The sequence below is a fragment of the Arachis hypogaea genome, chromosome 18 (assembly GCF_003086295.3).
Source record: "Arachis hypogaea cultivar Tifrunner chromosome 18, arahy.Tifrunner.gnm2.J5K5, whole genome shotgun sequence".
Taxonomy (NCBI): domain Eukaryota; kingdom Viridiplantae; phylum Streptophyta; class Magnoliopsida; order Fabales; family Fabaceae; genus Arachis; species Arachis hypogaea.
The window spans coordinates 77,510,990-77,518,500 of NC_092053.1; the positions used below are offsets into that span (position 1 = coordinate 77,510,990).

At 41.1% G+C, this 7,511-nt stretch overlaps 1 non-coding gene across 1 annotated transcript; it reads left to right on the top strand.

The window, feature by feature from the left end:
* The first annotated feature begins 7,144 nt into the window (after positions 1 to 7,144).
* Positions 7,145 to 7,251, top strand: LOC112774327 (small nucleolar RNA R71). Its single transcript, XR_003188821.1, has one exon. It is a non-coding gene; the product is annotated as a small nucleolar RNA R71 (small nucleolar RNA).
* The last annotated feature ends 260 nt before the right edge of the window (positions 7,252 to 7,511 follow it).

Here is a 7,511-nt window from a genome sequence, read left to right on the forward strand (position 1 = left end):
AAATCAAGAGAAAAGAAAGAAGAAGAATAATGAAAACTATTATTGATCCATCAAATTACAACAGAGCTCCCTAACCCAATGAAAGGGGTTTAGTTGTTCATAGCTTTGGGAATGGAAAACGTAAATGAAAAGTACATTTTGAAACCCAAACTAGAAGTTGCAGAGAAAGTAAATATACAGAGTATAATTCTCCAAAATGCCAAAAGCTCCTTATCTAGTTCAAAACTACTCCTATATATACTACTCTTCTGATCTTCTAGTTGGCTCTTCAAGTCTTGGATATGGGCCATTGGATCTACTAGTTGAAGCAGTTACACTCTTCAGTTGGCCCAGCTTTGCTTGCAGAAAAAGTGTGAGTTAGGCATGGACGTTAGTTAGGATGTTAGTGGCGTTAACGTTAAGTGAAAATGTGGGTTCGAGAACGTTAGTGATGATCACCTTTTTCACTAACGTTTGAAGCCAAAAATGGTCCACGTTAACTTCAACGTTAGTGGCACTAACGTGACCGCTAACGTTGCCTCTTGGTCCTTCGCAAACGTTATTGGCATTCACCTTTTCCAATAACGTTTCTTACTGCCCTTTTTTCCCACGTTAGAGTTCACGTTAGTATAACTAACGTGACCATTAACGTGGTCTTGCCTTTCTTTCGAGAGCATTAGTGACACTTACCTTTGTCACTAATGCTCCAAACGCCCCTCCTTCCGACGTTAGAGTTTACGTTAATTAGATTAACGTAGCCTCTAACATGGCGGTGAATGCCATTCCCAACGTTAGTGACAAAGGTGAGTGTCACTAACGTTGGTCCATCAATTCTTCCTCCACATTAGCTTCCTCGTTAATGTAATTAACGTGGCAACTAACGTGGGCAATAGTGGCTTAATCCAACGTTAGTGACAAAGGTGAGTGTCACTAACGTTGGCAATTCCTTGTTCCTTCCACGTTAGAGTTCACGTTAATGTAATTAACGTGACTCTTAACGTGGCCAAGTGTGCCCTTTTTCCAACGTTAGTGATATTCACTTTTACCACTAACGTTGGAGCTTCCTTTCTCCTCCACGTTAGCTTCCACGTTAATGTAATTAATGTGGCAACTAACGTGGGCTATAATGGCTTTCGAAGGCGTTATTGGCGATCACTTTTCTTATTAACCTTGCAAGCTAGCTCCCATTCCACGTTAGTGGTCACATTAATTAGACTAACGTGGCTACTAATGTGGTTCTTCCTTGCTTCCTTTGTCCTGAAATCAAGCAATTAAAGTGCATCAAAGCTCTATTCCAAGTCATGAGATCATGCATTATCTAATTTGTCATTCAATTCATGCATAATTCTCATAAAATCATGTAAAGTTCACAATGTTTGCTTGAATTAAGATGTAAGTGAATATCTACCCAAAACTTGCTTATTCACTAAGAAAATGCATGAAATTACCCTAAAACAGTAAAGAAAAGGTCAGTGAAACTGGCCAAAATGCCCTGGCATCACAACACCAAATTTAAAGCTTGCTTGTCCCTAAGCAAGTACTGAAACATAAGAATGATGAAAGAACAAGAGACATAAGTTCTTATTAAAGAAGTAAAGCTCTTGGTTTATGGGGTTTCATGCATAGCAACTTAGGTTCATTCCTTTACTGGTTTCCAGGTCCTTATCATGCTTTTGAATATTTGCTTGATTGCATCCTATGAGATCCTTATTCTTTGATCCTCCCTTTTTTTTTCAGGGTTTATTGCATCCTTAGGCTAAGTGCTCTGTGAGGGGGCGACTCTTTAAAATAAGCTTTCAGCCAACACTCCCGAACCAGTTGGTTCAAGGTGCCAGGTGTTGAAACACCCATAAGGACTTACTCCCTCAAGTCTCTCTCCCCTATACATACACACCATAGGCACATGGTTTGTTATTTTCTTTCCTTGAGGTCTTGGTGTCCAGCACCTCTTTGGGTTACTAAATGTTCTGTAGCAAGGTTGCCTTGATAGTGGATTTTCAGTTGATAATCCCAGGTTAGTTAACCCAAGTTACCAAGTGATGAAGCACTCCTAAGAACTTATTCATACAAGCAGATCCTTGGTACAGGATCACCACAGACACATCCCTCAAGATTTAAACCCTTGGTGCCTAGCCTTATTTCTTATTACTTTTCTTTCTTTTTCAACTCTTATTGTTCTTTTTCTTTTTCTTATTAGGATCTTGTTATTTGGTTAATCTCATAGAATGTGCTTCAAGCATGTTCTTCAGTATACATAAGTGCCCCCATACCTTATAGGTGATCCACTTAGCTAATCTATTATCCCACCACCAACCTTGAGGACTTATTTCACTATATGAACTCTACTCTAGTTTCTTTCATTAAATTCAAAGGGCAAGCATACAAGTAAGTAGGATGAAAATGAAAACAGGTAACTTGAGCTAGCACACATAGACTTAATAACTGAAAATGCTAAAGACAGAATTGAAACTTCCTAAGCTACTATGGAAGCATGTTCTATTTCATACATGATTTTCCTTATTTAGATTTGAAAAAGATAAAACGAAGAGGGAACTCCACCACCTTTTACTCACGGGGCTGCCCATGCTCTCCCTCTTGTTTGTCCGCTTTGTGTCCTTCTTGAGTGCTTGAACCCCCATTTCCCTTGCTCTTTCCAATCAACTTTTTCCAGAAGCCAGCATCTTCCATCTTCTTTTTCAATGTTTCCTTCTGTTGTTTCACCTTCCTTTCCTCTTGTTCTGTTAGATCCTTTTGAACTGTATCATATTTGGGGATTGCAGAGTGTAAATTATGCGTATGCCCAGTCATATAGTTCAACTTGGCTTGAGTGTTTATGTTGAATTCTTCCCTATGTAGTTGCCATCCTTCATTAAGCACACTGAACTCGTTGAATGCCTTCGTCTGAGCTAGCTGACTTTGGTTGAGTTCTTGAAGGCGTTTATCTTGACACTCTTGCCTTTCAGTCACTTGATTGATGGCTTGAGTGAGCTGAGAGTAGTGTTCCTGTTGCTGCTCTATTTGTTGTTTCTGCCACTCTCCTTGTTGATTCATCCAGTTAGCAAGTAATTCTTCCTGACGATCCATCCGCTGGGATTGAAGGTGTAGTTGTTGCTCTTGCCCTTCCATATATCTCCTTGCCAAGTCCTCAATGGCTCCTTGAATGTGGCCCAGATTTATATTGGTTGGATCATAGTACTCTTCTTGCTGGTATTCTTCTTGATGAGATTCTTCTTGGTGAGGTCCTTCTTGTGATGTTCTTTTCCCTATATGAGGCCTTCTTTGTTGTTGGGCGGGTGCCACATAAGTTATACGCTGGAGCGTAACTAACCTCCCAGGATTTACCCAATGTGGATTGCGGTCTTCGAAGACCACCTTGGCCTTCTTACATAGTCTCACAATGGTGCTGGGGTACAAAAGCCGAGCACTCGGATCACTCTTTTCGGCTGCCTCTTGGATTCTTTCAGCTATAATTTCATGCACATTGATGTTTCCACCGTTCATAATGCAATGTAGCATGGTAGCTCGAGCAATGTTGACCTCAGAATTGTTTGAGGCTGGGAGGATAGATCTTCTCACAAGCTCAAACCATCCCTTGGCTTTCGGGATGAGGTCTCCTCTTCTGATGAACCGTGGCCTCTTATCTGAATATCTCTCCCAATCTGATCCTATGACACACATGTCATTCACAATTTCTTCAAGCTCATCATTGTCTGGGCCATTACTTATTCTTGCTTGATAACTTGGCTTATCAGAGGGTTATGATCTTAGACGAAGATTCCACATTATAGAATTGGGACTAAAGTCCACCTCTGTTCCTCTCACATAACTTTTGAAGGTAGGAGCCTTGGTATTGTCTTCTCTGGCCACATTGGCATAGAACTCTTTAATGAGATTTGCATTTATTTTTGTCTATGGGTTCGTGAGTTCTTGCCAACCCCTCTGTTCAATCTTCTCTCCAATCTGCGGGCACTCATCATAGTTGGATTGGAATGTCAGCTCTGGCAGTACTTTCTTGTGCTTGATACGTTCGAATTGAAGCTCATGGAAAGCGGTCTTGAACCTTCCTTCGTCAAAAAGAATTCTCTCCACTGGTGTCTTTCCCTTTCGCCTTTTGGAGCTCGATGATGCCATGAGTGAATTTTGATATGTGAAGGTGTTGAAGGGTGTGGATAGCTGATGGAATTTGGCCTCGTTAGGGTAAGGTGTAATTAAGGGAGTGGGTGAGAGTGTCTTTGATGGGGTAAGAGGTGTTGGGTTCCGAAAGTGAGAAGTACAAAGAATGGGAATTGGAATGTGAAGGGGGTACGGAATAGGAACCACTTATATAGAAAAGTGGTGAGTAAATGAAAGGTGTGGATTGATGGTGTAGGCTTATGATGAACGGATGGGGTTTAGTATGGGATGAGCACAAGGATCATCAACTTTATGATGGGATTGGTTCGAATTCCAAGGGCGTTGTTCTTCCAATGTTGCATGGCAACATTTCCCAATGCATTCTCCTTGAAGACATGTGTATAGTCCCCATTTTTTAAGCGGCCGAACCCTCCTTCTTCAATTATTCCATCTTCCAATTCCTCCTTTCATTTCTCCTACAAGAAAAAAAGAATGTAATTATTAAATTTTGGATAGTGGTGGCAAAAAAAATTTAAGGAAGATGGAATAACTACTTTTTAAATTTTTTTTTGTTTTAACTAACTAAGTGCTATTCATGAATGAAAACCAACTGACTAATTAATTGTCTATGTATGCAACATTGGTGACACCAAACTTAGTTTGTAGCCATGTGGTGTAGAAAGATTTGTTCAGGGTTCTAAGAGTAACATGATATGAATTGCATTCATGTTCTCTTAGTGTGCCTTGAACACCAAAATTGTTCTTCACTATATGTTGCATAAAAGGATTCATTCAAGTATATGTCAAAGTTGATTTGGAATTCATGAACCTTGCATTATTAACTACTTTAAAAGCATATAAAACATGGGTTGCCTCCCATGAAGCGCTTCTTTAGCGTCACTAGCTTGACGTTCTGCCTTTGTCAGGGTGGTTGGTAATGCTTCAAATCTTCCCCCCTCGCAGTGAATCTATCTCCATTGGCTTCATTAAGGATCTCCACATGTTCTAAGGAGAAAATTATGTTGATGGTGAAAATTTTAGGCATCTGAGATGGGATGGTAGGGAGATGAGGTGGGATAGCTGGGATATAAGCTGAGATCACTTTATCCCCTGGAGAGAAATCCTCTGTAGGGATCTTCTTGTTCCTCCATCTCCTTGGTGCCTTCTTCTTTGTTTCTTTTGATGTTACCCTACTCTTTGTGGCCTCTTTTTCCAAGGAAATTTTGTTACTGGTCTCATATGACTCTGGTGGTTTTGGTTCCTCTTGGATTTCCTTTAGCTGTTGCACCTTCTAACTGTTTTGCTTACCAACCAAAGGGATTCCCAGGTGTACCATTTGTGTTTCAATGCTTGTTTCTTCCACCAGTGCCTTGTCGTGCTCTTCCCTTGGTTCCTTGTTTCCTTGATCTTCTTCTTGTGAGGGTTTGAAGACATTGAATGCGAGTTGTTCATCATGTATCCTCAGTATTAGCTCTCCTCGCTCCACATCTATAAGCGCTCTGGCTGTAGCTAGGAATGGTCTTCCCAATATGATTGGGTGAAGGTGACTCTCTTTCATTTCCAATATGACAAAGTCTGTGGGAAGGAAGTAGTTCCCAACCTTCACCAACACGTTTTCAACCACTCCTACTGCTTGTTTTTGAGTTTTGTTAGCCAGCCTGATGACTACGTCTGTGGGCATTAGCTCATTGATCTTCAGCTTCTTCATAATGGATAAAGGCATTAAGTTGATGCTTGCTCCCAGGTCACAGAGTCCTTTATCAAACATTGTTTCTCCTATGGCACTGGGGATGTGAAACTCCCTGGATCCTTCCTTTTTGTAGGCAACTCTGGTTGAATGAGAGTACTGCACTCCTTATTCATCACTATTGTTTGCCCTCCTTTGAGTGAGCTTTTCCTGGTCAGCAACTCCTTCATGCACTTAATGTATGAGGGCATTTGTTAGAGAGCTTTGATAAATGGTATGTTTACATGGAGCGATGCAAACATATCAAAGAACTTTGAGTATATTCTCTTTTCTACACCACCCTTGAGTCTTTGGGAAAAAGGTGCATAGAGTTTCAACATCTCCTTCTGTGTAATTTTGGTTTCTTGGTGACCCTCTTCCTGCTTCTCTGCTGAAGTATCTCCAGAATGTTAGAAGGGTTTGTTCAGCTCTTCCTCAGTCCCCCTATCACTTATAGTGACCATCTTGCATTCTTTCCATCTTACTTTCTTTTCTTTACCTCTCGGTTTTTTCTCTGTGTCACTTGGGAAGCTGTCAGTAGGTTTGGAAATCTTCTCAGAGAGGTATTCCACTTGAAATTCTAGCCTCTTAATGGTGTCTCCCTGGTTTTTGATATTGGCTCGCACCTCCTCCTTGAACACCTTGTTATCTTGGATTTTCTTACATATGTATTCAAGTAGAGTCTCAATCCTTAAGAGTCTATCTTTGGATGATGGTGAGTTGAGATTAGAGGGATGAGAAGGGCCATTTTGGTTTTGATATTGATGTTAAGAGGTGATGTTGGGTGAGTGCTGATATGATCTCTGTGTGGAATGTTGGTGAGCTGCATTGTTGTTGGGGTTGTAACGTCTCTGATCTTGGCCTTGATCTTGTTGATTTTCCCACCCAAAGTTTGGGTGGTTCCTCCAACCAGGATTATAAGTTTTGGAGTATGGATCATGAGTCTGCCTAGGTGAGTTTCCAATGTAGTTGGCTTGTTCCTGATCATCCCCTGCCTCTGCATTCACTCCTTCTTGAGCTACTGATGAGGTAGTGATTGCTGCTACTTGGTTCCTTTCCATCTTCTTGGTAAGGTCAGCCAGCTGCTTGGTGATCATCTTGTTTTCAGCCAGCAGTGCATCAACGTTGTTTAGCTCCATCACTCCTCTAGTGTTACCTCTTTCAGAAGCATAGAAGTAGTCATTCTCAGCTACAGTCTCAATGACTTCTATGGCTTCTTCAATGGTCTTCTTCTTGTTTAGAGACCCCCCAGATGAGTGGTCTACTGCCTTCTTTGATTCATAAGAAAGACCTTCATAGAAAATGTGTAACTGCACCCATTCATTGAACATATCTGGCGGGCACCTCCTTGTCAAGTCTTTAAACCTCTCCCATGCTTCATAGAGAGTTTCACCATCTTGTTGCCTGAAGATTTGTACCTCAGCTCTCAACCTGTTGATTCTTTGAGGAGGATAGAATCTCGCCAAGAATTTATTCACAACATCTTCTCGGGTTGTTAAACTCTCCTTCAGGAAAGACTTCGGCCATTTAGATGCCTTGTCCTTGAGTGAAAAGGGGAACAAAAGCAATCTATAGGTATCAGGATGAACACCATTAGACTTCACAGTATCACATATCCTCAAGAAGGTTGTTAGATGTTGATTGGGGTCTTCTTGGACACTTCCTCCGAATGAACAGTTGTTCTGAACAAGGG